The 12976-nt window shown below is 45.9% G+C and overlaps 1 protein-coding gene across 5 annotated transcripts in view; it reads right to left on the bottom strand.

Moving 5' to 3' along the window:
• The window catches only part of GFRA1 (GDNF family receptor alpha 1), a 202833-nt gene that overhangs the window by 106920 nt on the left and 82937 nt on the right, over positions 1-12976 (bottom strand). The window lies entirely within an intron of this gene.

Consider the following 12976-nt stretch of genomic DNA (forward strand, 5'->3'; position numbering starts at 1 on the left):
TCAGCATTAAGTCGAAAAGCTGGTCTACATGTGAGGTAGAGTTTCCAGCTGCTTACTAAATGATTTCCTTTAGTTTTTCCTGTGGATTAAAAAAAAAAAAATAGGGGCTACTAATGTCTGACGCAGGCAGACTGTTTCCACCACAAATAACCCAGCAAGTGCACTGTTTTTTTTTTTTTTTAAAAGACGACAACAAAATCTTTGATTTATAAACAGACAAAATATCAACCAGTTGCTTGTTTTTTGGTTTTTTACAGCCTGAGAATTTCAGAATACATTTTCCACAAACATATGTCAATCTGCAAATACTTACAAAGAGCCTACTACGTTCCAGTGCCCCTGGTTAGCTTTGGAGCAGGGAATTTAAAAAGGACATGGCACCTTAAGTATTTGGAGACGGGACAGAAATGCATCCATAGAGAATACCTGAGGATCCTAAATGGAATTCATTCATTCTTTCTTCCATTTTTTTCCCCCTTTTCTGCCTCCCTCCCTTCCATCCTTCTAGCCAGCCTTCCCTCCATCCCTCTAACAAACCTACACCATTGTGATGCCTTCCATCAACCAGGCACTGGGAAGACAAAGATTCAGTTCAGCCCTCCGGAAGTTCACCCCTACTCGCAGGCCAGCAGATAAGCCAGAGATGGCCATGCAGGGTAGCAGGTGACACGGTGGGACTGAGGTCTGGGGGCACAGCTTTGCAGAGAAGGGACAAGAGAGCTGGGTCATCAAGGAGGAGAGGTCATTCACTAGGGAAACAAACAAGGTAGACCAATGACATGATCAAAAACAAAAAGCCTGTAACACACCTGGCTTGTCTAGGGAAAGGAAAAAGGTCAAGTGAGTCTAGAGCACAGAAGATGAGGCTGGAAAGAAAGCCAGAGGCCTGACTATGAAGAACATCAAAGGCTCTGCTAAGAAATACGGTTCTTATTGCTGCCTTGGCCATAAGGAGTCATCTACTGTTCTAGAACCATGACAATTACAGGAGCATATCTGTGTGTTATGATGGGGACAACCCTGGGAAGACAGAGAGAGAGTGTTTCATCAGGAGATTTGTACAACGGTCCAGGTGAAACTGTGAGGGCCCGGGCTAAGACAGAGGACACAGGCCTGGAAACACGGGGAAGGATCTGAAACAACCCAGAAAGTGGAATGCCAGGTCCCGCCGACTCTTCCTGTGATGAGTGGAGGAGGGAAGAGCAGGAGGAAAACAGGCTGACTCTGGGCTCGGAGCCGAGGCAGTGCTAGGATCTGTGCTGGGAAACTCAAGGAGAGCGCAGGCCTGGGGCTGGGGCAGTGATAAGCCTGAGGAAGCTGACGGAGAAGCACCCAAAATAAGGATCTAGAGCCCAGGAGGAGGGCCTCGGCCGGGCGTGGCGGCTGTCCGAGTGTAGGTGGGTAGCCGAAACCACCGGAGGAGATGAGAAGAACAGAAGAGGCAGCAAGCATCTTCACAGGGACATGACACAGCATCGGGGAGATGACAATTGGGCTAGAAAAATGAATCACATGAACGAGAAACCGTAAAACTGCTTCCGAAGATCTGAGCGGTATCACTATCCATTAAACACCGCTACCCACCTCCCGCTCTTTCTTCCGCCTGACAAATAAGTACACACGTCTGGGCCAGATGTCCCAATTCCTGAGATAGGAAAGGAACATGCCATGAAACAACGTCCACCAAGGACCTCAAGTCAATGGCAGCCAGAGGCACGAGGCCCTAGAGCCCCTGGCCTGAGCCCATTCTGCCGCATCCATAACAACGGGGTCCGCTGGCCAATGCCATGGTTGCATTTTTTTAGATCTTTTAAAGTTGTGTTTAGTACCTCTTTCTGGGTACCAAATTCATTAGACTTACAAAATGCACACTTTCAAAAGCAAAGACACTTCTGCCTGCAGTCTACCTGAGTTGGAATTGCATACAGATTTGGTTTGCACTTGGCTTCTTCCCAACTGGTAAATTGTGAAGTTTTCAAATAAGGCCAAATTATAAACACAGGAATCTTTGCCATGCCCGGAACCCTTCCCTGGAGCCCTCCAGCCCAGAAGGGCCTGGTGGGGGGCAGGGCAGTTCTCTCCCCACACTCTCAAACAGTACGCATTGTCTTTACGGTCTTGTACTGCTAATTAACTACTTCCTGATTTATTATTATTTCATTGTCATTTGGCCAGATGTCAGGTTCTTGAGAACAGGTTGAGTTACACTATTCTGGGTGTAACAAGGCAGAGACTCTGTGACTACACCACTTGAGGCATTGAATTCGGGAGTTTGGGGAAGCAATCCAAGGTTTCGAAATTGGATGCAGGAGACAGATTCATGTCTGAGGGGCAACTGACTAAGTTCTACAAGAGGCAGAAAGAGTGTGCAGTGGATGCCCAAAAGAGGGCGGTGACAAATCACACCTGATTTGACCGGTGGCGGTGGGGGGCGGGGGTAGGGGGCGGCAGGGGGCATAGTTCATGACTTTGCTGGACTCAGTAGATAGACTCAAACCAAAGAAGCCCTGAAACCAAGTGGAGACGCTCTCCCAAAGAAAGAGAAATGTGCAAACAAAATCATCACACGGGCTCTTTTGCAGACTCAGAGCTCTCTCTTCTGTTCTCTCTTAGGGTTCTTCCCCAGTGGAGTCATCCTCTTGGGTCCATCCTTTGAACACCTTGTGTGCCCTGGAGCCCTCTACACGTAGGGGAGCACACGTCTGTTTGCAGGAGCCAGAGCTCTCCCCAGCCAGGGCCCTGCTCCCGATCCGCTCCCTCCCTTAACAATGGCCCATGTACACAGTAGTGTTAAATGCAGAGAGAGTTACACAGAAACAGAGGGTTGGTTGGCCTCCAAGCAGCTTCCAATCAGATGAGGACACCAAATATAACCTCAAACCAACCAACTACACCCTCAACACCAAATGGCTATATTCTCAGGATTTTGTTCAATTTGATGTACTACCCTCCTGCACATCAGGCACTGATCTAAGCACTTTATAAATGGTAACTAATTGACTCTTCATAAAAGCCCATGAGGTAGTTTGTTTCTCACCATTTTGTCAGTGGGGAAACGGAGGCATGGAGATTAAGTGACTAGCTAGTGGTCATGTGACTGGTAAGGGGCAGGATTTGCACCCACGCCCTTCACTCTCAGCATGTACTGCCTGTGTTTTACTCAGATCCAAGAGCTGGACACTGGACACACAAGATAGGCTAGCTCTTCAGGTCACGAGGTCTGAGATAACAGTCTGAGACAGAGAGGTATGCCTTGGGCCTGGAATAATGAATGGGATTCAGACAGGAAGATGGGATAGGGACAGGCCACTCCATGCAGAAAAGATGTCCGAAAGAAAGCCAACAAAGTACATAGAGGTGACCATGAACACAGTGACGTGACTGGAGTACTGGGAACACAGGCAGAGTCCACAGGAAAGCATGTTGGATCACCTGCTGGGCACAGAGCCAAGCCTACCTCTCAACGGCAGCGAAGGACAATTCATCCCACTCCTGAAGGCTTTCAAGAGCCACAAGGGTTTGGAAGCAAGCAGACGTTGTATCCAAAGGCACACATTTTCTGGTCACAGAAAGGCTAGTTCAGATTCTTGAGCTCTAGGGGTGGTCGGCCCACAGAGGCTGGCCCTATGCACAGTCTCCTGGAGACGAAACACAGATTCTAGGTGTCACCCACCAAGCCAACCTTACAAAAGCGACATTTTGTTTCCTATGCTGTGCATCTCGTAACTCTGGCAATCTGCAATTGGTCAAATGAATGAAATTCCTTAATAATCATTATTCCAATCCACGGCAGTCAGCAAATATTTCTTTCCAAACAAATACATAATTAATCCAGAGAACACCTTTTGGACTCAAAGGTTTTAAAGCATCTGGCTGAGGTGAACATGCAGGAAAAATAATGGTATTTCCAAAGGAAAATTCATACATAGTTCAATTTACAATATTGTAATAAGACTCTGCAGCATAAATTCCAACACACTGGACAGAAAACCTATTTGTGTAGCGTGTGAGAACATAAATAAAAGCCAAATACTTAGACTGTCCTCACAAATAAGAAATTTTCTTTTGTGAATCTACGTTTCCTGACACGTATTCCAAGAAAGTTGGGTCCCGTGATAAATATTTCGACTCGAAGTTCTTCATCAATATCAACTCTCTCTCTCATTATTTAGTTACTAAATAAAAAGGATGGTAATAATAGAGTAACAAATAACAGTGTAATATAATTAAAGTTATGTGTCAACGGGCATTCAATATTCAGTCACTACAAATACTGCCAACAACTGCTTCCTAACTTTTTCTCCCAACATAACTAATTATCTCATCCTTACTTTCTAGCTTCAACACCTAACGGTGGCCAATCATTGGACCCTTTTCCCATTTTTCAGCTTCTTCTATGCCCAACTTTTAAGGTCCCATTCTAAGTAAGTCTCATTCTGTTTTGGTTTCGAATTCTGGGGTTAGAGCTGCATTTTGTGCTCCAACTGGAAACACTATCCCTTCTGGGCTTCCACAGCCCCACAATCACCCCCTCTATAAATACCGTTCTTTCTAGACCTTTCTATAAACCACATCAGTAGTCTCTTTTGAGAAAGCCCCCCTTTTCTGAGATCCTCATTCCGTTTCTGAATAGTGTTTATAAGTCTGTTTATGGATCCATAATTTCAGCAAGGAAGGGCCCTGGGTTCAGAAGCCTGATCTTTTCCTCCTTCTAAATCACCACCAGTAACCACTGTCGTCCCTAAATAACATGTTTCCTGATAGACGACTTTGATGAAGCTCTTGAGGTGGATGATAATAATGAACTTAAATAAGCCTATCGGACTCCATTTGTGAGAACTTAGGGAAAAAGACACCATTATTTCACGCCTATAAGAAAAATAGCGTGCAGTAATCCTACTGCTGCTCTCGTATGTGAGAGGCAGCAGGAAACATGGGCTATGTGCCATGTGTACAGAATAAGAGAATGCAGTGAAGACTGGCTAGAGGCCTGGGTGCTCAGCCTCTGGCCCTAAAACTTTATAAGGATGCAACTATGAAGACAACCAAGGCCAGGGCCACCAGGCTGGCTCAGTCGGTACAGCACGTGCCTCTTGATCTCAGGGCCATGAGTTCAAGCCCCACATTGAGCATAGAACCTGCTTTAAGTAAATAAATTAAAAAAAAAAAAGACAACTAAGGCCAGACTTTTACAGGCTCAAGTCACCAAGGGACTGAAGAAAACCAAGGTCATTGGCCTGGTAGTGGAAAGGGCACTCATTGGGCCAGAAGTCAGGAGTCAATAAGGTCTAGCCATGCATCTTAACATATGTCCCCATGCTGAAAGTCTTAGTTTAATGATTTGTAAAATGGCCACAATCACATCCCATTGAGCTATTGGCTCATTTTTTTTTCCCTTTTCTCAAGAATTTATTAAAAAACTCCCACAGCAGAAGCTATGAATTGGCTATACAGTACAAAATCATAAACTGATCTCTAAAAGTTTTGAGTAGAAATGTTAAGAAACGGAGCCAGTTCTGTTATACAATATCATGTGTATGAAAGAACACACAAACAAACGTGGGTGCCTAAAAAACACCTTGTTCGAGGATACGCATGTACTTGAGAACATGGACAACACACATGTGAGTTGTGGCTCGGGTGGGGAGGATAAATGGGTGTGTGAAAAACCTCAATAAACCAAACACAAGGGGAACCTGGGTGGCTCAGTGGGTTAAAGCCTCTGCCTTCGGCTCTGGTCATGATCCCAGGGTCCTGGGACCAAGCCTGGCATCAGGCTCTCTGCTCAGCGGGGAGCCTGCTTCCTCCTCTCTCTCTGCCTGCCTCTTTATCTACTCGTGATCTCTGTCTGTCAAATAAATAAATAAAAATCTTAAAACACACACACACACACACACACACACACACACACACACACACACACAGGAGTTGTCCCTTCCCAATGCAGTGTTGACAGCACTCCATAAATCGAGGAGGATACCATTACTACTAATACTAGTAATAATAATAACAACACAACAATAACTCTCTTGCTGGCTCTGTATTTTATTTGGGAACCATAAAAAAGAAAGTATGTCTTAAATGTTCAGTGAAAGAGTAAATCTGTTTTAAGTGGCAGAGCTTGGATGGAACATGGCTCTGTCTATACTCACTCCCTTAATCCCAACCCCCAGAAGTCAAAAGTCTAATTAAACAAGCACTTTGGAAAACTGCTAACTAAGCAAATCTGGAGAGCTCTTGCTTCTGTGGCCAGTGCTACACTGAACTACATTCAGGAGCCCCCCTGATGCTAAGGCTAGTTCCAAAACAGATCAAGCTGTCCCCCATCTTCTGAGCTGGAGATGACCCAGAAACAGTCCAGAAGTTGCCTCCGCAAGCTAAGAAACCATCATTTGACTCATGTCCAACTTCTGGGAGCACTAGCAGACCCCATTCATCCCTTCTCCCAAGTCTCACATGCAAAGGACCTGTCACCATCGCTCAGAGGGACCGCATGGAGCAGGCTTCATTCTGAAAGTTGTAGCCACTGTCACTAAGCTTTCTGGTAAATACCCATGTTCAAGTCTCACCAGTACTTGAGCGCTCCTGGAAGACATTTCAAAACTATCTTGAGATCCTGGTTTCCCCATGCTTCCAGCCAAAGGCAGCCCTGTAATTTGTGATGACCCAATGCCATGAGATTTATCTTGTAGAAACAAGGTCACCCAAAAACCTTCCCAGATGTCTGGCTGGACACATTTTGGCCTCTTCATTTTGCTTTAGTTTTCTCACTTTTCCCAAGTCTTGACTTCAAAGGGGAAAAATGCATTCTTTTCCTCTGAGTGAACAAGCACAGCATTTGTTGATCCGTGTCCTTTTGTTTAACCATTTCAAACCACCTCATCAGTGCACTCCAGGAAGAGGAGAAAAGAAGTTTCATTCTCACTGGGCCTGGGGTTCAAGGCTGGTCACCTCAGGTCAGATGAGGCCTGGTAGGTGAGGACAGCACTATACACTGGGATGTTACCACCCACTCAGGGAGCACTACAATGGGTCCAATTCAATTCTAATGGCTTATATTCACTGACTGCAGTGAGTGACACATGCCAGTGTCTGCTAAGGGCTTTAAATACATTATGTCATGGAACTGTCTCAAAAGCTCTATAAGCTGCCCTTTACTATTGTAAAGGTTCAAAGGCATTAACTTGCTCAAGAGCAAGAAGGTGGATGAGAACACTGATCACTCTGACATCATGCTTTTTCACCCCATTCCAGCCCTTCACTTACTTTTAGCATCAAGAGAGCAGAATTCAATGGATGGAGGGCCAGGTGCTCACAAGTCAACTGATAAGGGCAAGAGAGATGAGTCAAAAACAGTATCACCCAGGCTCCCCCCCTTTCCCAGGCTCCTCTCGGAAAAAGGCTCAGCGCCCTTGCAGGCTGGGTGAGATGTCCAGCTTCTGGTCCTCCTTTTTCTTTCCTTCCTCCTCTTCTCTTACGTTCAGTCACTCACCCACTCTTTCATTATATCCACTGGGTCTCTTAGGTCAGGAGAAGCTGATACTGCTCACTACGACATTTTGATGCCATTCATCTGTGTTTGGTAGCACACCAGAGCCTCTGATCCGAGCATCACTGCCCACCTATCAGTCCCGGTTTCTGTTCCAACTCCCTGAAGGCTGGGGGAGTCCTCCATCTCAGCATCCCAGCGACATGCTCCAATTTCACTATCAGGACCTGGGACAGATCACCAGATCAATGCTCTCAGCTTCACCCCACCGCCTCCCCTAGGAAATTCCCTTGAGTGAAAGTCACTGCCTTGGCCTGTGCTTTGGAACATTCCAGCACGCTAGCTGTTGAACATACTTCCTGAAGTTGCATGGAGCATTTTCACAAGACATGGCACCCATCTCACCTGGAAGACTTCTAAGAAAGTCACGTGTTTCTACATAAGCCCAACTGCTCATGAAAGACACACTGATTATAGACTCTGATTCTCCTTTAATTATAAAGATAGCTCCAGAAAGGCAGCTTTCCTGACCCTGTAGTAACCAGTTCATGGACTCTCCAGGTATGCAGAGGAATTGCCTGCCAAATTACCCCAGGTGGCTTGGGGGAGCCCCTGAAAATCCTGAGCTGCCGAAACCAGTCACTTCACCAGACACTAGTCACTATAAGAGGGAGAAGATGTCCGCAGAACTTGGAGGGGGCTGGATCAGCAGCCTTCTCTCTGGGCCCACATACCAGAGGGCTTTCCTGGTCCTCAGAAATGCCCTCACTTACCCAGCTGATGAGTAATGACAGCATTTCCCCAGAAGAGTGATGGGTTTTTTATTGGGCCTGGCAGGGACCTGTAGCTCCCAGGTACAGCCCAAAACCAACTTACCAACAGAGTGGGGGTGGCATCTGGCCACCAGAGAAGGCCCTTCTCTGGCCAGCCCCTGATATACAAGAGGAGGTGGCACCGCAGCTGGGTTCCCTGGCTGGCTTCTCCAGCTCTCATTGAAATGTCTCCTCAGAGGTCACAGCGGAGACATGAGGTACTCTCAGTGCGTCTTCCCTGCCCTGAAGTGAGGCTAGATCGAGTGCTCAAAGCAGGAGGCTCGGGGAAAATGGGCTGCATCAGTCATCTGGGGTTCCTGGTTGTTTAACCAGAGACCTGGCCATTGGTCTTGCTTGGACCTTCTTGCCCCTAGAGCCAGGACCAGGGCAGAGAGCCTCCTGGTGGGGACACCTCTTTTACTAAGAGACCACCCACCTTCAAGAGGCCATCATCTGAATTTCCATTGGCTTCTTCCATTTCCCTATCTTCACTCCCTGTCCCTTACTAATTTCTTCAGGGAGCTCCTCCTTAAGAGATCCTTGGCACACACATTCTCATCTCAACAGTCCACTGGACATGAGGCAAGATGATATGGGCTGGGCACCACTGATTGTTTTATCTGTTACTGCACCCTTCACAATGCTCAACGATATCCCCAAAAACCTACAACTGGATGACCTCTAGCCAATCTCTAGACATGAACTCTGTGTATCTTCAGGAAAGCTGCAGTCCTGATTCTTTTTCTTTCACTTCATTCTTTGTTCTGGTGGCTTGGGGGTGGTGAGGGAGCAGGAACCATGGGCAATTCTTTCCCAAGGCTTAAGAACACAAGGTCAGCCAGCAGCAGCCATACTGTGGTTTGACTAGGCCCTCAGCACATGACCCCAAAATGGCACCAGAGGCATGAAAGCCTCCTGTGTTAACCCAAGATGGTATGGTGGCAGGCATGATGGTCCCAGGGACAAGTCCCTGAGAAAAAGAGATGCTTGGGAGGGTGTTAAAACAGTCCTGGACCACCTTGCCATGTTCCAAATAGGTCTGTATTTTAACCAGTGATGAAATGTGATTCCCCCACAACCCCCAAAGGAACTAAGTGACAAGATAAAAAAGCCACATTACTTCACACAGAGGTGATGGCAGTTCCTAATTACTGACGCACCACCAAGCAGGGGATGGCCAACAGCCAAACGAGCGGGTGCCCTTACAAAATGAGGGCATGTGGCACAACGGATTGGTTGACACAGATGCCCGTGACATTGCACGATGCTGGAAGGCCAATCTTTCTTCAACTATATAAGTCAAAGGGGAAATCCTCTTTTAAAGAAATCCACATTGAAATACCATATTGTTTCCCACCCAATTATCTCTGGAGTCTGTATACAGACAGGGAAAAATGCTGAATGTTCATTTTAAGTGCCATCTATCATCTGCTTAATTAATCACAAGCAAACTCCTACGAGCGTTTCAGGTGAACAGAACATAAAAGAAATGAGATTTTTCCTGGCAAATGAAAGTACTTATAGTATTTATAAGAAATAGGACTCTTCCCCGGAAGAAACAGAACAGTTTTAACTGAAATTCATGCCTCAAGACCCTGTGAGCTTTTTAAGGAACTTCAAGTGCTTCTCTCCCTTCTCAGGCTCAAGCTAACATCCTTGCAAGCTGTCACCCCAAAACCTGGAAGGTGACCTGTTCACACAGGGTCACATCTCAGTCCTGTCCCCAAGAACCAGTAATGTTCCAGGGAACTTTAGTTAAAATTCAATGAAAGAGTAGCTGGAGGTTTTTCACAGGTGTGTTCAAATAACCATGCTATTTAAATGAAGAAAGCATTTCATTTAAATGGAGATAGGGTTTTAAAGGGAACAAGGTATAAACAAAATGACTACAAAACTTGCATGAGTCAATAAAAGCACCAAGTATTTCCGAAAAAGACTTAACTCTTCCTGAATGCAAATATTCTGTGAACATTTAGTATCTGCATGTTATTTTTTCATTCAAAAATGCCCATCTGGGATCACAAGCCCTGGATTCCAGAGTCTGCTTGGCCAGCATCTCTGGAGAACACTGGGTGTCCCCTGTTGTCACCTGCCTGAAATTTTCTCTTTCACACTGAGGAAACTGTCGTCAGTGCTCTCAGAGGCCATTCTAAGACCTCAGGCTTATTCAGGAAGCATGCTGTAATAATACCCCAGGCCTGAAAACTGCTATCTTATTTTTAATATTAATAAAGTCTAATTAACATAATAATCTAGGAGTTAGTGGTTTGGATAATCCAATAAAGGAGCTCATCCATAAGGCATTTTATCTAGCACCAAAACGCAGGGATTGCCTTCTCTGTAACAGGTTTTAGCCTTTAATTGTGTTTTACGTAGGTAGGTATAAACCTGTTTACCTTCTCTGAGCATAGGCCCATGGAGGGACTAAAACAAAACAGTCCAAAACCTTACCAAGCTATGAGAAGGGAGCTGTTTGAAATCTAAACCTTCATCACGGAAAATCGACATGAAGGCAGTACAGACCAGCAGGGATGGCAGCAGCAAGTCAGCGATGACCTCTGAGGCACTCAAAAGGCGGCCACATGTATGATCTCATAATAGTTCTTGGCCAAGGTTAGAGAGAGAGATGCATTCTTCCATTCCTCCCTCCACCCTGTAAGTGTTTACTGAGCACTAGCTAGGGGATAAGCACTGGGTTATACTCTAGATATAAATCTAGAAGGTAGATGCCCCAGTCTTTTCAAGCCTTAAAATCTGGTAGACCAGTTAGCCAATGTGGAAGAGACCATAAATTTACACATACTGACACACTGGAACAGGACAAATAGGGCAAGAAGCAGACTACCAGAACCAAGAAGAAGGAGAAAGGGGACATCTTAAGATAGGATGGGCAGGGTGGGGGCCTCTTAGAGGCACCATCACTTAAGCTGAGGCCTTCAAGGTCAGGGGTCCGGCCATATATGCAGAGGTCCCCACAGAAGCTGAGGTTCAGAAGAATGAACACTATTGCCCCCGCTACCTAGGTTCCTGGGGATTCAAAAACATGGGTGAGAGTGAAAGATACCAGACAAAAAGGAACAGACAATATATGATTGCACTTACACGTGCTACCTGGAAGAGTCAAATTCTTGGATTTGGAAAGTAGAAGGGTGGTCACCAAGGTCGGGGGAGGGGAGGAATGAGGACGTAGTGTTGAATGGGGACAGAGTTTCCGTCTGGGTTGATGAAAAAGTTCTGGAGATGGATGGCGGTGATGGTTGCACAACAATGTGAATGTACTTAATGCCACTGAGCCGAACACCCAAAAATGATTAAAATGGTAAATTTTACGTTACTGTAATTTAAAAGGGGACAGGGCAAGCAACATAAAAATTTATGCTCCCGAGCCTGCTCCTCGGGCCAGTTAATGAACCCCCCTTCAGCCACAGCACTGGTTCAGCCCCTTTACTGACTTAAAGGTAGAATAAATGTCCCTCCCCAACAAGATTTGGGTCTTATCCCACAATGCTTCTGTTCCTTCAAACAGCAGTTCAAGAAACACTTCCTTCAAGAAGTTTCCTTGAGGCACACGTTTTGTTTACTGAAGGAGGGACATCCCCTCACTGCCAGCATGTTCTCTGGAACACTCATGCGTATCTGTCTTCCTACCCTTCCTCTCTCTCGGTCTTCACCCGCTTCCCCCAGCCCAACTCCAGCTGTGCTCCAAGCCCATGTTAGCCTTTGGGGCAACATGTGCATTTGCAATTAGATACATTAACTTTCTTAAATTTAATTCTCTGTAAATGTCAATCGAAGCAGAATTATTACATAAACAGGTTCATTCATTCATTCATTCACTCTTATTGAATATAATATCTCTTAGGCAACAGAAATAAGCAAAGTAGGTTGAAAAACACTGACTTCCACAATTTAACTCAATGCTTCGAGTTTGATTTTCTATTAGTTTATATTTCCAATTTTATCCAGTAGAATGCTTTTTTCTAAGCCAAAGACAGAGTTTTCTATGAAGCACAGACATATAATAGTTGTCTCTTCCTCCATTTATAGCACTCATCATTTTAGAAGGTCAAGGCAAATGCATTAGGCAAGAGGTTTTTTTAAGGTCTCCTTTCCCGATGAAAGTAAAGATGGGCATAGCTCCCTATGAGAAGACAAATGCCCCCCAGGGAGGCATTTCAAGCTTGATGAGAGCCCCAGGCAAGGCAGAGAGGGGGACCAGAGCTCGGGAGGGCACCATAGCAGAGCGACTGGGACATAGCTCGTGAGCCAGATCAGAGCCAACGTTGCCCACGAATGCAACAGCCAGCTTCCATGGAAAGAGAAAAGAATCACTCATTCAGACAGATGACTGAGCTTCTTTTCTATGAAGGACTCAGTGTTCCTTAAGACACAGAGCTGGCAAACGCAAAACTTGACTGGTGTTTGAAATCACACTCTAGAAATCAAAGCAGTCACCAGACCTTCCTTGACCTAGACAGGTCCTCAAGAGAGGTCAGCACTGTGCCCTCCTGCTGAAGTTCAAGAAGAATGCGGGTGCTCCGAGGAAATCAAGTGCGCCCCAAGCCAGCGCTCTGCAGACAGGAGACAGAAGGAACCCAGGTCCACAGACTTTTCCAGAGCTCCCACAAAGACGCAGGGGCAGGGGCTGAGGTTCTTGAAGAGATTCCCAGGATGC

This window comes from Mustela erminea, chromosome 14 (assembly GCF_009829155.1).
Source record: "Mustela erminea isolate mMusErm1 chromosome 14, mMusErm1.Pri, whole genome shotgun sequence".
In the NCBI taxonomy this organism is placed as follows: domain Eukaryota; kingdom Metazoa; phylum Chordata; class Mammalia; order Carnivora; family Mustelidae; genus Mustela; species Mustela erminea.